The sequence below is a fragment of the Colletes gigas genome, unplaced genomic scaffold, assembly GCF_013123115.1.
Source record: "Colletes gigas isolate AHSC1104 unplaced genomic scaffold, ASM1312311v1 Colletes_gigas_Sc00011, whole genome shotgun sequence".
Lineage (NCBI taxonomy): Eukaryota > Metazoa > Arthropoda > Insecta > Hymenoptera > Colletidae > Colletes > Colletes gigas.
In genome coordinates this window covers 4,865,722-4,882,797 of record NW_025106640.1, presented here as the reverse complement: position 1 = coordinate 4,882,797, position 17,076 = coordinate 4,865,722, and the positions used below count along the sequence as shown (strand labels likewise).

The window sequence follows — 17,076 nt, the reverse complement described above, 5'->3', positions numbered from 1 at the left end:
GCGATCGAGGAACGTTAAATCGTATTTTATTGTTCGATCCGCCGACAATGGGCGAGCATTTGTTTACGATGAAACGCCCTCGAACGAAATGAAATGCGACGAGCTCGATAATAGCAATATATTCGCGAGAATTGTTCGCGACAATACATTTTTCGCCTAATATCGGGTCGAACGTAAAATCCCCCGCGTTTCCATCATATTAGACATCGGTTTATCATTCGTGAATCGTTGAATCGATACGATCCTCTCCTCTTTATTACTTTTCCCCCGACAGGACATTTCATTAGTCGGTTTATTCCATAGCCTGCGAGTTCTGTTTCGTTTCGATGATTTCGCAATCAACGGTAATCAAATGGTGCTAAACCGGGCGAAAACAGAAAACGTTTTATAATTTCACCGTTTAATTCTATCGGTTCGTTTGACATTGAAACGAACTCGATCGTTCTAGAGCGGAAGAGAAAAATTCCATACAATCATTTCTATTTCATTCTTTACTCGCGAAACTTTGTTTCGCGATAGCTATACCGAAGAGGGCTGACGATCGTAACGCGTATTATTAAAATACGTTCGTCGTTCTTATTTTTAGCTTTGTTCCAAGTTCCCCGTTCGAGCTAATATAATCGCCGCGACACAAGCGTTGCTCGTTATCGTGAACCGTAATTACGCCACGTAACCTACTCGAACAAATTAACCGACATTCTGACTTATCGTCCTTTATTGGTCGTTCGTGCCGCGAAGTGCATCGTTTGCACGTTGCTCAACCTTGTTTTCCAGCCACGCGGAAAATACTCGCGAGATAATTAATTCGGAAAAGTTGCTCCCAAGGTGAGTGTTTCAAATTGACAATTCATAGACGAACCTTCTCGAGCAAACAGCCAATTATAGGGCAAAGAACCCATTCGATCGACCAGTTCCTCTCGCTGTAAACACTGTTACTCGAAACAGATTAATTTTCATTTCTATAGGCTTGTAACTACGCGGAATAAAAATAAAAGAGATTTCATTCGAAAAATCTGGGAACCTCCTCTCTTTGTAATTTTTAATTTTCGTCTCGGTTTCAGCCACGGAATAAAATATTTATTTCGACGATGCACGAATAAAGATAACTATTCTGACGCGGTTCGAGGCTAGTATGCGGATTACTATGCGCGAAACGACGCATTCCCGTGTGCATCGTGTCGTTTCCTGTCTGTGGAACGTCGTAGACACCGCTCGGGAATTCGGGTCACCCGTTAGAGACTCTCGTTGAAACGACGCGCAATCGTACGCAGAGTTTCCCAACCGCGACTAATTCTCACGAAAAACTATGCTAATTGTAATTGCGCGAGCGTTACGGGCGTTCCTTTTCCTCTTCGACGATACGCGACATCGTACACGCGTTTCTCTCGTCGGTTTTTCGTATTCGCGGTCGGACTTTGTCATGGTTTCCCGCCTCTCTGACCGATCAATCGCGACGCAGTCTAGCCCGTTCAGGTGGCTGGATAATTGTGAGTGTTAATTGGAGCCGGTTCGCCTCCGTTCACTTCGGTGAACGGCGACAGCGAGCGTTCGAAAATCAAATTCTGCCTCTCGCGGCCGCTCCAAGACGCGTGACGGTCATTCAAATCCGGAAGCGCGCGAATCTGTCTTCGTCGAACCCCGAGAGATAAAAAGTAATTTCATAATCGACCAAACGTCCCACCCACTCCGTGGAAATATGGAAAAAGAGACAACTTTGTTCAGGAACAACATCCCTGATATTATATTTCAAAGTTTAAAATTTCTTTTTAAAATTTTCTCAACAAATCTGTCCAAAAATTTGAAAGGATCCATGATCGATTTATAGAAGAGATTATTGTCGAAATTCTTGGAAAGTGAGTGGAAAATTTTGTAATAAAATAGATACGAGTATGAGCTGGTGTTTGAACGAAATTCGAGCTTCCGGATCGCGCAAAGAAACATCAGGTGCGCGTTCCTGGGAATAAGAACGAACATTTAACGTTTCTCGTGCACCAGTTGCTACAAATTTCCACCAGTTACAAAAACCTATGATGCGATTAACGGTTAGGAGCGCTAAACGTGTACATGGAACTATACAACTATATCCGAGCGCGTAAAACGTCGAGGAGAGCCAACGTCGTACCATTTACGATAATTTATCTTATATTTCTTGCGCGATACTAACTCGTACAAGACTTAATATTGAAAATTACAGCTCGGTCTTGCGGATCGTCTGTTATTACAGTACGTTTTACCGGGAGCAAATGAATTCGTTACAAACTGTTTCGCAACGTGCTGTAGAAGTTACGATTTAAGCAGCTGGCTCGTTGGATCTTGGAACTTGCGAATTTGCGAAGACTAAGAATTATTTTATCGAGACCAAATTTGGGAATACCAAGGCTGGACAATGTCCTGGACTGTAATCTCTTTTTCGAAAACCGTGATCAAAATTTCGTTATCCAATTTTACACGTTCGTCCCTCGCGAGCGCGGAAAATCGAGAGGAATTTTTTAATTCCAGTTTTGTATTTGTTCGATTACAAAAAAAAAAAAAAAAAAAAAAATTCTACGATATTCCACAAACAATGTGAATTGAAATTCGCGTGGCTGCCATTTTTAGTTGGATGATTTTAATTAAAACGAGCTGGAATAATCGCGAACGCGCGCATAAATCGAAATTGTCCGCGCACGTTGGTACAGCGACGATATATTTTATAATCTTCCGGTATTAAACATTACTTTTGTTCACCGATACGGGTAACTGGTTCGAATAAATTTCAATACCGGGCAAAGAAAATGTCGCTTAAATGAAACACTGCGAGGGTAAGTGGTCCCCTGGTCACCGATGCGAATATTAATTATTATTAAGTGTACGCGCGAGATAGGAATAATATTTTAATTAATTTATATCACTTCAACGTCTGGTATCGTATATTAAAAATTAAATCGACGAATACTTTCCTCGAGGCGTTTAAAAAAATTGTGAATGAATAATACCGAATGTTAAAGAATCGTTAACGTATGTTGAGAAAGAAAGTGATAAATGTTGATCCACACGCGTAAAATATTTAAAAATACGGAGACCCCGTGACCGATGGTTCCACGAACGGTCCACTTCTGCTTCGACCAATAATTATCGCCGATAATTCGTACTGGTTCGAAGCGGGATTAAACCAGCACGGTCGAATGGATTTTCGGTAGGTGTTGCGTGTACGGTATTATTTTCAGGAACGCGTCGATCGGTATGCTCGCCCCTCCATAAGTTTTTAATCCTGTTCCACTCTTCGCAACGTGCCTCATTCTCGATCCATTACGAAATTCGCGCGAAACGAGCTATGATGCAAATTTCCTGCCGGTTAGTGCAACCACGGATATTCCACTGTATGCTAATATTCGCCTGTTATTTTTTCTTTTTTTTTCATTGTCAATCGTCCCCCAAAACGGATACTCTCGCGAGTCGAGAATCAACGGAGATCGTCGCGAGGAAAATGTCGCGGACAAATGAAAATTAATGCGTTCGCCGGCGTATAAATCGCTGGTGAACGCATCGATTCTCGTGTCCAACGCGAAATCTCGTTTCGGGACTCTGGCTGTTGGGATTGCAGCTCGTTTATAATTCACGGGACTGAAACGGGAGCTCTTTAACGATACCTCTGTACGTTCGATGCGATTAATAACCATTAAACTCTCTCTATTAACCCCGTGGTTTAGAACACGCGATCGCTTTTTGCAATTACGTCGCGTTCGCTATCCCCCGGACACGAGTGATTTCGTTCGTTATCCTATCAATTACGCGTTCCACGACGACCGAACTCGAGAGCCGCTCGCTTTGTTACGCCGTCGAAGGGATACCAGGTTCGCCAGGAAAATTTATGAAAAGTTACGGCCACCGAACGGTTATTAGGTTATCGATACATCGAGCAAGATGTTCTTGATCCTTTACGTATTTTATACGTTTTAATGCTCTTTGGACAAATTCGTTGATTTTCAGGAGTTTCGATAACTGGTTTGTTTTATCAGTTTCCTACCTGTGGAACCGGTCGCCGATCGGATCGATGGCAGAAGCAGCTTTGTTCGGGCACCGGATGCGACTGCAGCTTGCGTCACCTAGAAATTTATCACGAGTTACAGAGAATTCCAGTCACTGTAAAAAGTCGTAAACAAACTTAATAAAAGTAAACAAGTAAATGTCAAACTTTGTACGTGTACTTAAATCTTTTGTCAAGCTATAGAAATTTTTTCTAATCGAATTAACGTACGATAAATAATATAACGTAAATTAATAAAGAACCCCATTTATTTTACCACTGTTTATTAGTTCCGGACAATTTTTCGAATTCCGTCATAATTTCGACGCGCAGGTTTCAGAGCTCGAAACGGAAGGAACGCGAAGAGGCATAATCAGCGCTTTTTATCCCCCAAACTAGAGAGGGCTCTCAAACTCGAGCGGACGCCATAAACCCGGAAGTGGAAGCTACGTCGTCGGACTTGGAACTAAACGCTTTTCCCGTAACCCTCGCCGACACTTCCACTTCCGCTTCTTTGCCCCCTCCTCCTCCCCTCCCGTCGCGATAAAAGGTTTAAGAAGCAATTAGCCGCGATAACGTGTAATTAACGCCGGCGCACGTGCGCATACGAATACAGACATTAATTAAAATGTATACCGCGCCGACGCTAATGGAACGATAAAGGGGCGCACCCTTAACGATCATCCCTGTTAATACGCGGTTAGAAACGTTAAACGAATAGGAGAACCGTTGCAAACCAGTCGCTCTCGTCTGGGAAAATTTGTTTGACCGTTTAACTTGATTATTCGCCAATTTAACTGTACACATTTTTAATTATTTTTTTTTTCTTAGTAGACTATTTTAAACTATTTCCAATAGAAGTTTAGATTCTTTTAGATTCTCAGTAAGGTTGTCTATTGTCTTCAAGATCCCTTGTTCGAAGGTTCTTGAAAATTTCGTTTCGATAATCTTGCATCGAGAAAAGGAATGGCCCTCTTAACCATTTGCAGCATAAAACAGATATTTAATTGAATCTATTTAAATTGTAAATTTCAAATAAAGCATTTAACAGCTGCTGGCAACGAAATTGAAATATAATTCGGAGCCCAAAGGGTTAATGATGCTTGCGATAACGTAAAACGAACAACTTCGAAACGATAATGGGGGTTGATTTCGTCGATACGACGTAGACGTTTGAGTATTCGCGTGACGAAAGTTGGCGTTAGGTCCGCTTATCAGCGAGGAGGAGGGTTCATCGAGGTCTGGGCGACATCAAACGGGGCCCCCGTTTCACCGCGACTCCTCGCCTTTTATCCTCGCGCGCAGACCACGATGATTCGACTTTGACGAATCACCCTCCGTGAGCTCGTGACGCTTACGTGTGACCTACTACCTTTGGAACTCGACGTACGCGTAACCCCACGGCGATACAGAGGGGTTGTTGCTGGAAGCCTAACCTCAAAAGGGACGCTTCGGGGGCTGCTTTTCTCTACCCGTTCCTACGATTCGAGCCACCCTGCGTCCGAGTCTCTCTCCACGCTTCCATCGCTCATCCAGCTTCCACCCGCGCCGCCATTTTTCATTCTACCTTCGACCCTGACTCTCCCCCTCCTTCTCTCTGGTTCGAACAATTTTTTTTGTCCAGTCCCATTGTTCAAACGCCCCCGGAAGGAACTTTCTTTCCCGCCCCAATGTCTTCTTATTTTTAAAAATAAAATATTCCGAGTCACAGACTTTTGTTAAGATTTATATTATAATTCTTCAAATTTGAATTTACTCTGGATTTTAAACCTTCAAGCTGTCTTCTATTTATCATCAAAATCGATTTACTTGTAAGTTTATACTTTGCTGAGAAATTGCGAAACGTTTGCTAGTCACTAAACAAAATTAGCAAAGCATTTCGAACTATAATGGTGCAAGTCCACCTTACGCTCTGTTATTAATACTTCTACATACAAATTAAAGAATTACATTGTATTAGGGTGGAGAGTCGATGACTCGAGTCCAAAGAGGACCCTTATCCGCCAAAAATTTAAACAATTCCCCGCGCTGAACAGCTCGACGCGTCTCCCTTCCTCCGCGCTTATAATTTGAAAAAAATTCGAGTGCCCGAATACGTGGCTGGCATTTTCACCCGCTGGGATTTTTCGGATTTTTCTTGTTGTCGATTCGTAGACCCAGCGTGCAGGCGGCAGCTTTCGGGGCGCGTTAAAACTACCCCTTTCTTTTTTTTTTTGCACGCCGTTTTTGGAGAGAGAAACTGAGGTCGCGGCGGTGGAATTTGTTTTCCCCTTTTTCGTCTAATCCCTCGCGTTGGAACGTTGATTCGGGCTCGCGATAAAAAGTGTCAGTCGCTGCGGGGGCTGCGTAAAGTCGCACGTTTGCGATTTTAATGAACACATCCCCGGCGTTCTGGCTACCCCCGATTCTCCGAATTTCTCGAATACAATGCGGTGGAATAATTTGCGCGCGAAAATATCGCCGTTCCCGTTCGTATAAAACTGCAGATTCGCGGCGGATTAGTCGAAAACAAAGGTAACCGAAAAGCGGCTGAAAATTGTACCAGAGACACGCGTGCGATATAAAATAAATGAAATTTTGATGGGACAAGTAGGTATCGCCCCTCGTAGTTATTTTTAATTGCTCTAAAAATACGAGCGGTGGTTCGTACAAAATCAGAGTTTCCAGTCCTTTAAGCACGACTGGTCGAGGAATAAATTGTAAAAGGGACGCTCTAGGGGTTGCTTCCCCGCGAGACTATAGGTATCCTGAAAAGATAGAAAGGCGCGCGCAGTCTAATCCGTTTCGCTGAAATTCTATGGGGGGGGGGGGTGGGAGAGGAAAGGAAAAAAAATCTCTTTCCCGATGAAAAATGCATCCGACGTCGACGTCGTCCCCCCCCGACCAGACGCTCTTTTGCTCCGGGCAACGGACCTCTTTGTTCGGCGTCCTTCGTTCAACGAAAAGTATCAAGCTGTCGGATTAAAGACGCTCTCTTCCCGATGAATCATCCGCTTTATCGCGATGTATTTCAAACAATACGATGAACCGTTCGCTGTACGATCCTCCATCCTCGTTTCCCGCTGGCGATTTTGAAACGCTTCCCGGCGATTCGACGGAGATACAAACGCTTCGTAATAATCGAAAAGAACGTCGGTAATCGCCCAGGACTCGGCCAGCGAGCGAGTTCCCGGATTGTTATTCGATGGTCTTCGACGATACGATCGTTGCAACGATTTTGCTTGCGATCGCAGTTCGATTCGCGTATTCGCGTTATACGCGAAACGGCGCCAATCGAGCGAAATGAGTCAGCGTTCCTGTCGCCGCGAGAACAGCAATTAACGGATAACGTCTTTCGATCAATGCCCGTCGTTACCGGGGAATCGAACTCGCGGATAACGAAAATCGTGAATTCTCCAGAAGGACAATTTCAAAATTAAAGAGTAATCCTCTGGAATGGAAAATGCACAAATATTAACAGATCCATTAAAAGTGCAAAGAGCTTCATAGAATTCCCGCCCACTGTAATCCTCGAAATATTTTGCCAAAGTTTTGTCCATCTATCGTAAACGAGAACGGATAAACGTAAAATTGTGTACGAAGCAGCTATTAAAATTATCCCCGTGAACAGGCAACGATCCGTCATGCAGAAAATCCCAAAGAATTCTACAAAGACAATGGACGACAACCCTGTTCGTTGACGTTTTGTTTGCAGCTGGAAACCGGACCGAGGATTCCTCCTTTTTCATTTCCACCAGACCGCGCCGTACATGCACGCAACAGTCAGAAAAATATCGTACCATTATGCTACCGCGGTGAAACTGCTTATCATACGTGTATCTCCGAGGTCCTTATGCTGTTTACAAAACCAGGGATCCGCTCTTGTTCTTTGATTAAAGATTCTTTGACGCAACGAGCATGGTAACCGGAGTATAACTTTATTGCTATTGTGAAATACGATTCTGATATTTCTCGAAATATTCTCAAAATAGTAATCGAAATCTAGAAACTCGAGGGAGAAATAAAGGTGGGATGCCTTACGATAGAGTCCAACGCGTCAGAGCTGTCTATTTATCATCGTCGGAAAGGGAGACACGCGGAACACGGTTAGGGCTTGAAAGACGAACTATAATTAGTCAAGACGAAGTTAGGGGACAACCCGACGAAGGTCTGCGCCGATTGTCGCGTGTAAACCGACTGTCGCGACTGAATATACGAGGAAAAGACTAATGGTTGCCGTCTGAAAGATGGTTTCTGTTACCCGTCGTACACATCGATGATCCGATCCAGCGAAGGCACGTGTTTGCTGTGAAACAATAACGTCGAATAATTTGGACCAACGCGAGGCTCGGCGAATAAAAAATTCCACCTGGAAGCGTATCGATCCTAAATTGCTGGTCGAGCAGAAGTTTGGCCAACTAATAATGTACGAACGAGTAGTCGTCGCAGGTGCACGCGGAATTTTGGCTTCAACGTGCTCACCGGCGAAGAGTGTTGTATCCGGGCAACCATAATTCAGATTACCCTGCGGTAACGCGAAGCTCTAGTCGCGAGAGCCACGGGGGACCCGCCCCCGCAGTCGTATTTTAATGCACTGGTAATTTAATTTCACCGCGTTCTACGACTACCGGCGGTCGAGTTCCGTTGATTTTGAAATAAGGGTGTTTCGCTGACAGGAAATCGATGGAAAGTTACCCGGGTCGCGAAATAATTGATACGCGCCGACGGAGGGAATCCATTTCCCTCCCCCTCCCGCCTCCCCCTATCGTTGGGAAATTAAACATCCAGCTACGGAGTGCCGGCCACGACCGATTCGATCCGGACCTTTTCATTCAAATCGTCGTCGACCGGGCGAAACGGTCCGACTCTGCTCGCGACGTATCTTGATCGGTTAAAAGTTTCGAGAAAGGTCGCGTTCACCCTGGAAGAGTTTCCGTTACCACGGGACCGCTTTATCCCCGCGTTCCAAGGCATCCGATTCAACCTGGCAAGAAAATTAAGATCTTTCGAAACTTCGGTAAATAGCGGGGGCGTGTTCAAATATGCCACCGTTCCGGCAACTTCTTGTTCCTACGGCTATCGCGGTTAATATAACGCCGGGAACTTTCCGTGCGTGGGTGAATATCGATATCGAGCCGAACTTGCGAACCCAACTCTCCGACTCTACGATAACACGCATTTTCTATGGTAATAATTCTACGGAGTTTGCGATTCTGTCTGCGATTTTATTTTATATGTTTCGTTTCGATTGTTTCTCCATTTATCGGTGAAAATATTGGTAAATTTCTTCTATTTTATTAACAGCCTGCTTCGAACGAAAAGTTAAAATGCAACCTGTTGAATTTCCTAACTGCCTCGTGATGATACAAAAATCATCTCCAGTAACGACGTTTTAGAATTTCTTTCCTGTTTTGGATCACGGTATTTATTATACAAAGGTAAGTTCACTCTCGTTTTTCAGTTTAGAAACATGCTCGTACTAAACAGATCTCTAAGACATATCTTCGCGTTTAGAATAAGAACTAAATATTCATACAGTTAAATATTAAAATTTTATTCAATCACACAACCCATAGCCCTACAATTCCACTACTACCCCGAGTATCTCGATCGTCTCTGCGACATTTCTCACTTATTTCGCCATTCAAGTGTGTTCAAGAGTGACAGTTGGACTTTGGTTTCGAGTAAGATCGCAACAGTGGATCCTCGGAGCGTAAGATCGAGCCATAGGGCAGAGGACAGGTCCGATCGTTCAACCCCTTGGTCCATCGTGCGCACGGCGATAACGAGGTTAATTAGCTCACGACGCCTGTCGGCGGTTCGTCCTGCTCCTGAATAATTTATCGACTTGTGGCAGCCACGTGTGTACACGTACTCCTCCGTCGCCTAAGAGGGCCCGTTCGACGTCGACTGGCTGTGCATACAACGACGCCGGTCCTCCCGCCCCCTCTCCCTCCTTATATCCGTAGAAAATTGTTCCGTCTAATTAATTAGCCCGACCGCCTTACGTGTTTCCCGATAAACTCGTTAGCGTCGGGGCGGAGTCTTGCGAGCAAAAGCTGCCGTGTTCCTCCCTTGATTAGAGGGTGGTGGCTCCAATTTATAGGGGATCGAAACGAATTGTTTCTGATTAACTTTACTGGCAGCCACCTGTCGTCGGCCAAAAGAGATTTAGACGCGACCGCTTCAACGTTCGGGCGTTAATTAACGGAGTAAACATTTCGAATACGTTCGACGCCGATCCCGCGGAGAAGTGCGTGTAATTGGATCGACAATGATCTATCCCCGTCTCTTCGATACGAAACTCCGCGATGGACCCCGAAATTCAACGATTTCTAATCGTAAAATTAGTTTTATTAAAATTTTTCTATACGACGTGAACAATATGATTAGTAGTTTTGTAATTAATATTAATTTTGTGGAAATTTTCAGGAGTTATATGTGGATAATATTAGAATTTTTTTTCTTGCGTTGTTGGAGAAATTAAGTTGCTAGAAAATCAATCTATTGCAACTCTAGTCTATCGTAATTTTAATCGAAGATATTCTCTATTGTGTTTGCCTCGTTGCTTTGTTGTTCTTTCTTTCGTCTATGTTTTATCCAGCGAACCTTTCTGGTCACTCATACCTTTAATCTATCTTCTGTCTTATCAGTAACTAAACCCCAAGATGGTCTCCATTTTTGCCCCCATTCTACTCTCTCGGTGTTCTTACTCGGGTCGTTAGCCCAATTTTTACCTCTCCGCGTTTTGTTTGCCCTTTGTTTTCCGTTCTTCCACCTTTTGACAATTACTCTGCTCTTGGGACAGTAAGAAAACATTGAAGCGTACATTCGCTTACTTTTCTACTTATATCGTTGCACCAGCAAGGTAGAATAAAAATCAAAGAAACAAATAAAATCAGAAAACTCTTGCTTCTAAAAAAACGGTAACGAAATCCTTTAATAAACTACAGTCGGAGAACACGGAACCTTCGTAACGATTGAGCGGCTGGTCGATACTGTACAAGGACAGCAAAATGTAACAGTCATCTATAATCTAAGCGCACATCGTCTTCTCTACGAGGTTCTAAACCCGGAACGAATTACATAACAGGGAATTATGTAACTCGGAGGCAAGATTGTGCTCGAGAAGTTCCTACGTTGGAATTATGGAGCCATAGCAGTGTCACCGAGCGAAATGCTCTTTGGAAACCGTTCCTTTACCGTTTCAAATAAACAAAACAAACTATTGTAATCGAGGTTCCAAATCTTTACAGAATGAAATTCACGGTCCAACGTAAACTCTTACGACTGGTTTAAAAAACTGTTTAATATTCTAAAACATTAAGTAAGCAAATCTACGCGCGTCTATGACGCGATCGTTCGCCTAAGTTCGTCGACCCAACGAGCCACATCCACGGAATATTTCGACGACAAAGTAGATCGGTAATGGAACGGTATTCACAGTCGACAACGTTAATAGAAGGATTTCGACTAGACGTTCCACGTGCGCTAATTAACCTTGTTATTTCGATCTGGCAGGACACTGACCCTCCGCCAGGATCGTTAAAGCTGCAATCGATATCGACCTAATGAAAAACAGCTCCGTTTACAAGCTTCGCTGTAATAATCGACGGACATCGAGTTCGACGACTCTCGTGTTCTGGTTCACCGCGTTCGCGTTAATGATCTCTGGTGTTCCTAACCGCGAACTGACCACTGTTTCCTCGATCGAAATCCGATCGACGGGAATCCTTCCTTTTCTCGAACTTGGCGTACGTACGCGCGGTTTACCAACGAATTTTTTGTCGAGAAGCATTCGGTGATATAACTAAAAAATTACAGAGACTCGTGATAAGAAACGAGGAGAAATTTTCTACAAGAGTAACGAGAAAAAAAAGGTGAAACGGAATTCCCGATCGCGAACGTTTCGAAGCAACAAGATGGAATTGATATCGTTTTCGAGGAATGTTGGTAACCGTTCGTTGTACGTCCAGAATCGAGGCTTGGAACCCGGAAGTAGAACGCGAAACGGTCCAGCGAGGGGAAAAAGAATCCGCGAGGTTCCAGGGGGGGCGGAGAGGAACGCAACAGTCAATACTGGAAGTTTGACGTTTAAATAGAAGTTAGACTCGAGTATCCGAGAAACGGGATTTTCAAACTAGCATTCCCTGGTTCTTTGAAGAGTATTCGAGGCAGGGAACCGAAAGCCCCGGTGGTCTTGCCGCTTTCCTCCGAGTGAAATAACCCAAACACCGTCACGGCGGTCAGTTTCCACGGATGCTTTCGCAATACCCGTGCATTTCTCTCGTTTCACCGCGACGCCGACAGAGACGGGTCCCTCTCGTCTTTACGATCCCGAGGATACCAACGTGCGTCACGTTGGGTCGCGAAAATCGTCCGTCCGTACCGGAACCGAACGAAAATTCCGCCCGGGAAACCAACTTCCACGACCCACCAGCGAGATTTCGCCAGCATTTGATAAATTGCACGGCGAGATACACGCACGGTTAGAGAGCCGTCGACTGTCGTAAATAATAGGAGGACGGAACGTTTACGAGAAATCGATCACCCGAAAAGTAAAATAAAATTTATGGGATAGTAAAATTATTGTTATTCATTTATTAACGGGAATAAACCCTTTAGTAGAAAAGATGTGATATGCAGGGAACTACAAATGTGGATTTTACGTAGTCGAACATTATCGTTTATAAAATTTAAACCTTGTGGATCACCAGATGTAACATTAATTTTTCTTGAGTAATTATTATTGAAACATTGAGATTGAATGATTAATCGAATCGAATGCTTTAGAAAAGTCAGTGTAAACAATATCAACCTGCAGGCCTTTATCCATACAGTTGGTCGAATAATGATGAAACTCAACAAGATTAGTAACAGTCGATCTATCGATAACGAAACCAAAATATCCAAGAATTTTAGACCCATTCTAATCTCGACTCCGTTAAAATTTACGTTATATTCTTAACAGAGGCGAGTCGATACCGTGAATTCACGGTTCTATCGCGTAGGGACTATCCTGGGAATAGTCTCGCGATTCTCGCTTTTGAGAATCGTAGACGTGCAGTCAGATAAAGCGGAATTTACGCGGCACCGTGTCGGATCGCGTGCAAAACGAAACGGAACATCGAAAGAGCGTTAAATCAAACGCGAACTGTTCTTCCCGACGCCTTCGAACGAGAATCGAGGCCTAAACGTAAAGGATGTCGATCAATGTTCATTTTAACCGTGAATAATCTGTAGTCATTTATTATATCATTGAAATTTCTGTTATTCCAACTTGACCACCTTGTATATCTCATTTATGCTCGATCGAGGGACTTGTTAAATATTTAGAGGAGGCAAACGTTCGTTAGTATCGATCTTTACGTTAACAAGAGCCTGGAAAATCAAAGGGATATAGAAGTAATTACCGGTCGATAAATTTATCGAACCATTCCAGGTGCGAGAAAGCGACCCAAATGTTGACGTTCCTGTTCAGCCACCCTCAAGGAGTAGATCCCAGATTAAGGTTCACGTTGCCACAATATTGGAGAAACGTCGAATTACTGGGCAACAGCCGTGACTCACAGAGTAATTAGAGGATAATTGTGACTGAATCGCAATTAACGCCGGATACACCGGAAATCCGTTTAATTGGTCGCATGCCCACGAGCGACGACGTCTTCCTTTTCTCTATAAATTTCTTCAAAGGATTGCGCGCAACGGCGTGCTAACAAATCCTCGTCCTTTTTCAACGGCGTTTGGACCTGGATTTTCGCGAAATTTTCGCTCTCAATCGGAAACTCGCTAATCTTTTTATCCTCGAATAAGGAATATTTTATACTAGCTTTCGCCAACGCTCGTTCGAACATCGAATAAAGAGTATCTGATTCACGAATGTGATTCAAAAATTTGAACACTCCGATTATCCGTATTTTTCTGGCACTCGTCGAGAAATTACGACGAAAAGTACTTCGAACAATCGATGATAAAAATGTCCAGTATTTCATCGAAACGTTTTAATTTGCTCGACGGAACAACAAAACTAACAGGCCATGGTCCCGGGAATGCTTTCTTTCGCCGTGCCATTTATTATTGCGTTGATTCCGCGAGGACGGAAAGACAGTTTACCGCGTCCTCCCCCGCATACCGTGCATTCTATCGATAACCAAGCTATGCCAGGGAAATTCCTTTCACGTAGTCAAAGGATCGCGACGCGAGGGAGGTTCTCTGTGTACACGACGTAAGAGCCCCATCGTGCCGCCCCGCCAGCAGCCCCGATTGCTACGAGGGATATCACGACTGCGTGGGAGTCGCTGTGTTGCTGGATTTGCATCCCTTGCAGCTTGGTTCACTCGGGGGCTAATGACGGAGGCGCGTTTCCGTGACGCCGGGACGCTACATAAAACACGAATTAGCGAGCTATGATAACAGGGCGGCAGCTCCGGAATTGTCAACAACTCTGCTTGTTCCTCGTCGCGAAGCAACCAGGAACAAAATTACGCCCCGAAGGTGTCGCAAACGGGATATTGATGAAAGACTGTGCGCGAAACCTGATCAGATTTCCTCTCGAAAGGGATTCGGTTCCCTTGGTAAATTCTTTTTCCCCTCGAAAGAGCTCTGCTCGGGGGATCGAATCTCGGCTAGGAAATCAGCAAAACGACTAATTGGAAACCCCGGGTGTCGATGATATTATATCTCCGAGCGTTTCGTTTCTTCCTTCCCTTTCGAGCCTTTCGCGTCCTGTCTCTCCCCCCGTCTTTCTGCACGGAAAAGCTTAATTCAATTTCGCCCGGGTTGGGATCGATAAGTAACGAATTACGCGAGACGTTCGCAGACGACTGCTCGCGCGCAAGAAAAGCCTTTTTTTTTTGTGTTTCAGCCGAAGGGAGGGGGTTAATGACGCCTTCACCCTATGCTTGACCCACATTCGTCGCCCCTGCACGGAAAGCACCTCGTTAAAACGCGAGGGTGAAAACGCGAGGGGGCTCGACGGTGTAAATTCTTCGCTCAAGGTCGGTCACCCTTGTGTTTTACGTTCCTTTGAAAAGGACCACGCTCGAGAATAGCCATTTCTTGCTATATCGAACACTAATTTTGTAGTTTTCTACGAAGTAGTTACCGTGGAAAGCGTTAAAGAAGTCTGTAGAAGATCTAGCGGATCCCAGAAACGATAAAACACCGTTACCGATAAGTTCGACTAGTATTTAAAGCAGCCATTTTTCATCCGGACGGAGCATTATTCGGTATTCCTCCGTAACGCGACAGTTTAATGATTTCTTCGTTTTGCTAGACCTGCCACAGACCTCCCGGAACAGTTTCCTGAATAATTTCTTGGGAGAGAGATTACGTAACTGTTATTTAACTGTTTCGTAGGAAACGGATTATCGTGCCGAGAAAACTAGTTCGCCAGAGTATCAATCGAACGATCTGCATTGTGGGGAAAAATATCTTACAAGGAATACGATACTGGGTCGGACATTTTGGTCGAGCGAGGCTCGTGGCTGACTAAAAATTAATCGACGTTCACGTTCTACTTGCTACGTTGCAAAGGTTTGTGAGACGTTGGGTGATCGATCCTCTGAGATAGATTTTTTTAAATTGACTTTTCATTTTCCCTGGATACTTTGATAATGACGGGGAAGGTCGGTAGACTCGTAGGCGTTCGTTTCCGGGTATCGTATCCGTTCCGACGCGGCGGGACTCGTCAATTTTCCGCGCGTCCAGATTAAGTTCGCCGGAACATAGATTACGGTGACGCTCTCGCGCGTTGCTGCAGCTTCCGCGTCCGGGTGTTCGAGGCCGACGAACCGTAACGTAATCCTATCTCGCAGCCCCGTGGCTCGATTCGTCGTCGACACGGCTCGCCGTCCCGTTTCTGTCGCCGTGCATAAAACACGACGCTCTTGACGCGATTACAGCCGCCGCGTCACCGGAATTCGTCCTCGATACCGCGTCGCATTATGCACGCTCCTGTCGCTCGAATTACTGCCTTCGAACGTCAAATTGCTGATCCGCGGTCGATTCCGTTTTCGAACCAGCGACCAACCATCCGGACTGTTTCGCTGCTTCCCCCGCGACGTTATCAACGTTAACGCGATTACGTTCGGAAAAGTTCTGTTTTTTTTTTTTTTCAATGTTACGTGAACGTGCATAATTATCCTGAATGTAGAGAAATTAAATATCTCGATGAAGATGGGCTCGTCCGGGTTGCTTCGAGAGTACAATGCCTCGTAACAACGAAGCCATCTACTGGGTACTGGGTGGAGAACGAAAGCTGATATCGTTACGTTAAATTGGCTATTTCAGTACGCTGATACTAATAATGTGCTTCGCGATATCGTCGAGTCTTCGCGTCCCATTTTGTCGACGTTTCGGAGACAGTTAGCTATGCATTGTAGACTCCATTTGCCTCACGAAAAATGTTAAAACTCCCCCTTCTTACGTCTGCTGATAATTTTTAAGCAAAGTGTCTATTTTTCTCGAGATCGAGACGAAACCTCGAAAGTATCTTGTTAATTGTGAATATCGAGAATCTCGAGAATTTGGAATACAAAATAACAGAATCATCATTTAACATTTATAGCTGGTCTTTTCCCTATCTTTTGTTCAACCTATGCTATTATCAGACAACATAGAAAAATTAGCACTTTTATATGTAAACTTTAAATAAAATATTGTACAGTTAATTACATACGTCTCGTCCCAAACGTCGAGATCTCGATATTTTCGAAACCCAATAATCAGAAACGAAATAGTTCATGAAAAATCTAAATATCTCGTGTAATACCATCCATTACGTTTTAATGAAAACCCCGTCGTCTGGTCTTCTGCTTCCCAGAAGAAAGGACTCTATTCATTATCCGAATAGCCTATCCGGACGAAGCAGTCGTTTAGCAAAGAGATCCGAGTTCGAATCACGGTTCGGTAAGCCTCGTGAACAATTTCTTTTCTCGTTACGGTACGGAACCCGAAGCAGAGTCTAACTAGTCAACGTACAATGCTGTTCAAAAGTTCTAGCACGATTTTCACGTACACTACCTTCCATAAGAATCTTTCCACGAAACAAAGTAAATTCTCCAAAAGAAATCCTAAATCTAGAAACAGTT

General features: G+C 44.2%; 1 long non-coding RNA gene across 1 annotated transcript in view; it reads right to left on the bottom strand.

Annotated features, from left to right (window-relative positions):
- LOC122398280 overlaps window positions 1-17,076 on the bottom strand; it is a 110,074-nt gene that overhangs the window by 66,310 nt on the left and 26,688 nt on the right. The window contains exon 2 of the long non-coding RNA XR_006259178.1: window positions 4,007-4,085. This is a non-coding gene — a long non-coding RNA (uncharacterized LOC122398280). The remainder of the gene's footprint in view (window positions 1-4,006; window positions 4,086-17,076) is intronic.